The sequence below is a fragment of the Vespa mandarinia genome, chromosome 19, assembly GCF_050613455.1.
Source record: "Vespa mandarinia isolate Hongniang chromosome 19, ASM5061345v1, whole genome shotgun sequence".
Classification (NCBI taxonomy): domain Eukaryota; kingdom Metazoa; phylum Arthropoda; class Insecta; order Hymenoptera; family Vespidae; genus Vespa; species Vespa mandarinia.
Window position 1 is genome coordinate 4,086,696 of NC_140828.1, and position 6,857 is coordinate 4,093,552.

A 6,857-nucleotide genomic window follows, 5' to 3' on the forward strand; every position below is an offset into this window, starting at 1 on the left:
CCCGTCGTCGAAATTGTCGATAAAATCACAGAAATGATCGAAGTTGACCGGCATGTTAGTAGTCGTAGCATCGCCCAAGAGCTAAAGATCGACCATAAAACAGTTTTAAACCATTTGCACAAAGCTGGATTCAAAAAGAAGCTCAATGTTTAGGTGCCACACCAATTAACACCAAAAAACATGATAGATCGAAGTTCCATCTGCGAATCCTTTGCGAAACGTAATGAATTAGACTCATTTCTTAAACGGATGGTGACTGGGGATGAGGAATGGGTCACATACGACAATACTGTGCGAAAACGATCGTGGTCAAGGCGCGGTGAAGCAGCTCAAACGGTGCCCAAACCAGGACTAACGGCCAGGAAGGTTCTGCTGTGCATTTGGTGGGACTGGAAAGGAATCATTTATTATGAGTTGCTTCCATATGGCGAAACACTAAATTCGGATCTCTACTGTCAACAACTGAACCGTTTGAAGCTAGCGATTGACCAGAACGGCTAGAATTGGCCAACAGAAGAGGTGTTATGTTCCATAAGGACAACGCCAGGCCACATACGTCTGTAATGACTCGCCAGAAACTCCGGGAGGATCTTAGTTAGAAAGATTGAATGCATCCACTATATAGTCCGGACCTGGCACCAAGCGATTATCATCTTTTTCTCGCATTGCAAAAATTCCTGAGTGATAAGAAATCGGCATCAAAAGACGATTGTGAAAATCGATTACTAGAATTGTTCGCCAATAAGGACCAAGACTTCTATGAGAAAGGCATTAGGAAGCTACCTTTAAAATGGGAGCAAATTATAGAACAAAACTGTGCATATTTGACACAAATCGGACAATTCGAAACATGTTAAATAAAGCCTTGAAATTCATGCAAAAATAATGGATTTCTTTTTCCCCAACCTTATAAACAGTTAGCAGTTAGACATTCTATATTAGCAATTTATATATATAATGGAACCTATGTTGTAAAACCTATCAAATCCTATGCTAAATAATGATTAAGAGTTCATGTAATAAATAATAACCGCTCTCAAGTAAAATTATTAACATTCATCAGTTAAAAATCTTTTATGTATTCACAACACGATACAACTCATTATAACAATTTATTAACAAAGGATATACCTCTGTAACTTTGATACGCGAAAATAATAAATTCAAACGATAAGTCCAAGATTTTCTTTCATAACCTTACTAAATTAATTGAAGGAGATAATTATTTCACTACAATGTTTAATACACAATTGACGAAAGGTACTCGTGTTAGAACCGCTTAACCAGAAATGAAATATACAATGTAAAATAACAACGTAGTAGAACATTCCTCGCTCTCCCAGCGCTGGTGGCTGGCGATTTTAATGCCTGGTCCAGCAGATGGGACCCGGAAGGCAGGAGTAACCGTAGGAGTGAGTTGCTCTGCGTCTGGGCCAATAGAATGGACCTGGGTCTGCTGAACCGGGTTGGCTGTCCCACGTGCGTTCGACCACAGGGGTCGAGCGTTATAGATCTAACGTGGGGCACGTCGACGGCTGGCGTCCGCCTCTCGGACTGGAGAGTGGATGAGGCTGAGTCCCTGTCAGATCACCTGTATATTAGGTATAGCTACAGGCACGAAGCTGCAGGGGTCCGAAATTTTCGCCTGCAAGATAAAAAGCTTCCTCGCTGGAAGGTTAACTCCCTGGATGAGGACTACTTGGCTGCGGCCCTCATTTCAAGGGAGTGGACGGTTAGAACTAAATGCGTAAGGAGTGCGGCCGGTGTGGACTGTGTGGACAAGATGGTGAAGTGGACACAGTCTACACTGAAGCAAGCGTGCGACATGGCCATGTCCCGGGTGAGAGGACAAAGCGGTAGGAAAAATACTTACTGGTGGTCGGACGAATTAACGAACCTTTGGACCGTTGCGACGGCCACAGTAAGGAAACTTTCCAGGGTCAGGAAAAAGAAGAACAGTGTGGAAATAGTACGGTGCCTGGACGCTCGAAGGGTCGCAAGGAGGGCACTGACTAGGGCTATTAAGGTAGCCAAGAAGAACTCATGGAGGGACCTGCTGGACTCTATAGAGGAGGATCCATGGAGCAGACTCTGCAGACTGGTCCTGGGGAAACCAAGGCCTTATGCCCCACCAGTAACCGAAACCATGGAGGATGAGGTGTTGGAGAATATCCTCTCTGAGCTATTCCCAGGAGGACCGGGAACTGATGAGCCGCAGGAACCTACGCTTTCGGAAGTGACTATCTCTGCGGCGGAGGTCTTGGCTGCCGCCCGAAAAGGGAAAGGAAGAAAGGCTCTTGGACTGAATGGAATATCGAGGGTGGTTGTGCGTGCTGCGTCGACATACTGTGGAACAGGGTTGGTGCAGTGCTTCTCCGCATGCTTAAGGACAGAAAGTTTCCCGACAGCGTGGAAGATAGCGAGGCTCGTCCTGATCAAAAAGAAAAGGGACGTGAGTCTGGATATCTCGAACGCCTTCAACTCCTTGTCGTGGGCCGTTATCGTTAGGGCGATGGAGCGTGAAAATTTTCCACGCTACCTGGTGAACATTATCAGGAACTACTTGGACAAACGCGCCATAGCATATACGGACAAGTATGGACGCGCTGTGGAAAGACACGTGTATTGTGGGGTCCGTTTTGGACCTTACGTTATGGAGCATTGCCTATGACAGTGTTCTCCGAACCCTGATGCCAGGTGGCTCCCGTGTCGTCTGCTATGCGGACGGCCCTCCTGTCATCGGGATGGGACCTGTCTCAGGCTATCATGAACGCCGAGCGGGACTTGGACGTCCTGGTAAGGGAGATCGAGGGATTAGGTCTTAAAGTGGCGCCGCAAAAGACGGAGGCCATGGCCTTGCCTGCCTCTGCCTTCTGCAGATGCAGGAATGAAACCCCCTAAGATTTGCCTTAGAGAGGTTTGTATAGAGATCAGAACCAGTGTTAAATACCTGGGCATAATGATAGACTCAAGGATGTCGTTCAGGCCCCACTTTGAGGCCGTAATCCCTCAAAGCCGAGGGTATCCTCCGGTACCTTAGAAGGCTTCTTCCGAATCTTCACGGAGCGGGGGAGAGGAAGCAACGCCTCTACGGTGGTGTGATCCACTCGGTGTTCCTATATGACGCGCCGGTGTGGTGGCGTGCCGTCGTGGAGGACATAAGGATCGGACGGGCTCTTCGGAGCCTCCAAAGGAAGGTGGCGATCCGGGTGTGTTGTGCCTATAGGACGGTCTCCTTCCATGCGGCTATGATGATTGCGGGGATTATTCCTCTCGCTCATTTAGCAATCCAGCTGGCGGAGACGTATGCGGCTGTTAGAGGCGCGGAGGACATTTATCGGAACGACATTTCACATTACACAGCTGATGACCGGCCATGGTTGTTTCTCGGCATATTTAAATGAAATAAAGAAGATCCCCTCCCCACGTTGTTTCGACTGCAAGGGAAATGAGGATACGGCGGAACACACCCTGATCGACTGCCTGGCGTGGACGGATGCCAGGAATGAGTTGATCGACGCGATGGGGGGAGGGCAGCTAACCCTTCCCGTGATAGTCAGGGTCTACCTGACTGTCCCAGGTGGATGGACGGCCTTTCAGACCTTCGCTGGACGGTTCATGCGTGCAAAGGAAGACGCTGAGAGGCGCAGGGAACGGACGCGAGAAGAAGAAGGATGTGTGAGTGAGCGTGCGGGTATGTACGTGGATGGGAATGCGAGCGATAGGCCGCATAGGAGAGTAGCTCCAGTGCGGCCACCTCGGGAAAGGCTCCGAGCGGCTCAGGCGGCGCCTGGCTCAAGCGTCGCTTCTCTTTAAATGTGAATGCGTGTATACGAACGTGAATGGGCCTGGTCAGAGCACCATAGGATGGGAATCGGGCCAATATGTATATAGTTAGGGAGTAATTGCGTCTCCAGGGGCTCGTGGGCCCCTGTCGAGTGCGCCGTATTGGTGTGAATGTAGATGAATGATTGAATGAGAGCAAGGCGAATACCGGCCTGGCTCACCGAGAAGGGGTGCTGGGTGAATTTGTAATATGCGTGATCCTGCCCACTCCCCTTTCTCCTCAGCGTGTTATAAGGATCGGGAGGTTTTTTAGTCGGTAGGCGATCCGAACCTGGGAGCATTCACAGACGGGCTGAATCCGACACTCCCCTGAGTACCGGGCTCAGGGGGCCTATGAAGGTTTTTCCTCCTGACGAAACAAAAAAAAAAAGAGGTGTTAGCTCCAACCATAGACTGCATGGAGTACGTATCCTCGAATCACGGCGTCGACACACAACTCGTTTGATTAGAACAAATAGTCCAATACTTACCGCACTAGCTGATCCGAAAGCTAGGAAACCTTGCCACAATTTCGAGATCGCACCGTCTGTGATTTTGTCAATGTCCGCTTCTCCCAATAAGTTATACATGGAGATAGTTTGGGGTGGAACACGATGTCCCGTAGCTTCTTTGGCAATGGTGTTTAAGAGTTCCGGTTTTTCGGAAGGGAACATAATATGATCGTGTAAATTTTCTAAGTCCTGTTGAGAATACATACCACTTCTCATTAAATTTTTTGTGTTTATGTATTTCCATGATGGTTTCGTCAATGGTTGAAGTATTTGGGATATCCACGGATTTTGATGTTAGTCTGTACCAGTTTCCCTCTAAATGATATATTGGTGGAAGCGACGCATTGCACTCCCTAATGGTTCCAGGTTTTACTAGTATTCTCGACTTGGGTGTCAGATAGAGGCTGTCGTTTTGGTGATAAACTGGTGATAGCATTCTTCTGATGATCTCACGCTGACGGGAACAGATATGCATTTTACAATGTGTATCACTTCTCCCACCGTTACGGCTATATATCCTGCTGCCTTCATGATAGTGTAAGCGAACTCATCTGATCGAAGAGTCGCCAGTGCTAATGCATTTTTAAGTACCTGTTTCTCCAATTCACACTTTTGTTTGATGACGTCACTGTACAAGGCAGTCATCTGGCTTCTCATGTATTTTTCTAGGTATACGAACTTCGAGTTCACATAGACGAACAGATCGAGATTTTCAACTGATAGTCTTATCCTTGACACGAAGGTCATTCCTTTTTGCGTCTCCAAGATGAATAACTTCGGGTGTTTGCTCCGTAACAGAGTGTACCCGCACAAGTGGTGTTCCGCCCTCTTTTCCAAGGTAAACGTGACGTTCTGTGTCGTTATAGTGTAGATGTCAGGATTTCCATATGGGTTATCGCTTCTAATTTTGTGGCTAGTCCCTCGTATAGCACGTTGTAATGTTCGAAATTACACGATGAGTCAGGTCTAGTTGTTCAAAATGCGTTCCCTTCCTCGTCATTAACACATGTATAGTCCGTAAAAACACACAATGTACCTTTGCTTAACACTACACTGTCCTATTTAATTTTAACTATTGAGTAATATTTTTTAATATTTATTTCCACTACTATCTGCACCACTACATTGTCGTAGAGGTCGGCGTACTGCGTCCCTGAGCACTTGCCGTCTGTTGAGATTGATCCTGCAAGCGTAGCACTTCGATACTCCGTGACATTGGACCGTAAACCTGATACTTGCAAGGTCGGCGTTATTCTCATGATGCCTGTATTGAAGGCGGCTTTGCATGCCTTAGCTGTTAGGTCCATAAAATACACTTTCCGTCCGTTTTGCACAGCTAAGACATGCGATGACATTCCATAATAATAAATCCTTCTATCGAATTCTATTCGGCACTGATGCACATGTGTTTGGTTGTATTCCACTAGTTGCAGAAACTGAATGTAAACTTCTGTGGCATTTTGTTCGTGCGATGGGGTAGTGTATTCTCCCGTGTCCAGCAGTGAAATTGTCGTAATGTTCATTGAGACTCCCCTACAGTCATACTCCAAAAAGCAGACATATCCACTAATGGTGCCTATGTGCGTTATTAATATGCCGAGAAGCCTCATGATTTCTGTAACACAATTATCTTAATCTATTTCATTTTAGATAATCTTAGTTTATTCATATCCACTACCTTAGTATGGTTTCCTATTTGGAATTTAACATTGTTTTGGGGAACGATTTCTAAAATCTGGTGAGTTCCCGTGTATTGATATTACAATTTCGTCAGTTTTCAATTGCTAATTTTTTCGGGAATATATATCCCATAAGTAACATTCATGATTTAAAGTCAATTAATTAGTAAATTTCGAATTTGAATCTGTCCCCAAAAATAAGTTTGCGAGTCTGTCCAACTCCATCTAATTAATCTGTCGAGTTAGAAAGTTTCGAGAGGCCGAATTTAAGACAAATCTACAGTCAGTCAGTCTGTTTAGTCTACGATATCAAATACTAAGTCGAGATCAAAATACTGAAACATTGAAGTTAAAGTTGTGTGTTTAAAATTGTATGTGCATGTACTTACGCGTATAGACGGTACAGTCGCGTTCGCTAATTCTTAAGACGAATTCGATTCGAAGAAGTACCTAGAAGAATCCTTTTTCAAAGTTATCATTCTTAATGGATAAAATAATAAATAAGCCTCATCCCGAGTAAAGGGTTCCGCTCCTGACCGAAAACGAGGCAAGTTGCTAGGTCGGCGTAGATGATTCGTCTTTGATCTGTCTGTATCAGTAACTATCAAAATTTGTATTATTTTTTTCATGCTTACTTCTTTCAGAACATGACATCAGTATACCTGTTTTCGACATTTCTTGTAACAGATATTCGCACTTCAATTTTTTCAGCTCATCGATTCAAATTTGCTTGATGACTCTTGTACTGGATACAATGATTGGGGCAATACTAATATAATTTTGTCTCTCACGCTGCTTTATATCGCGCGTCAGGTCTACATATTTCGCAATTATTTCTACA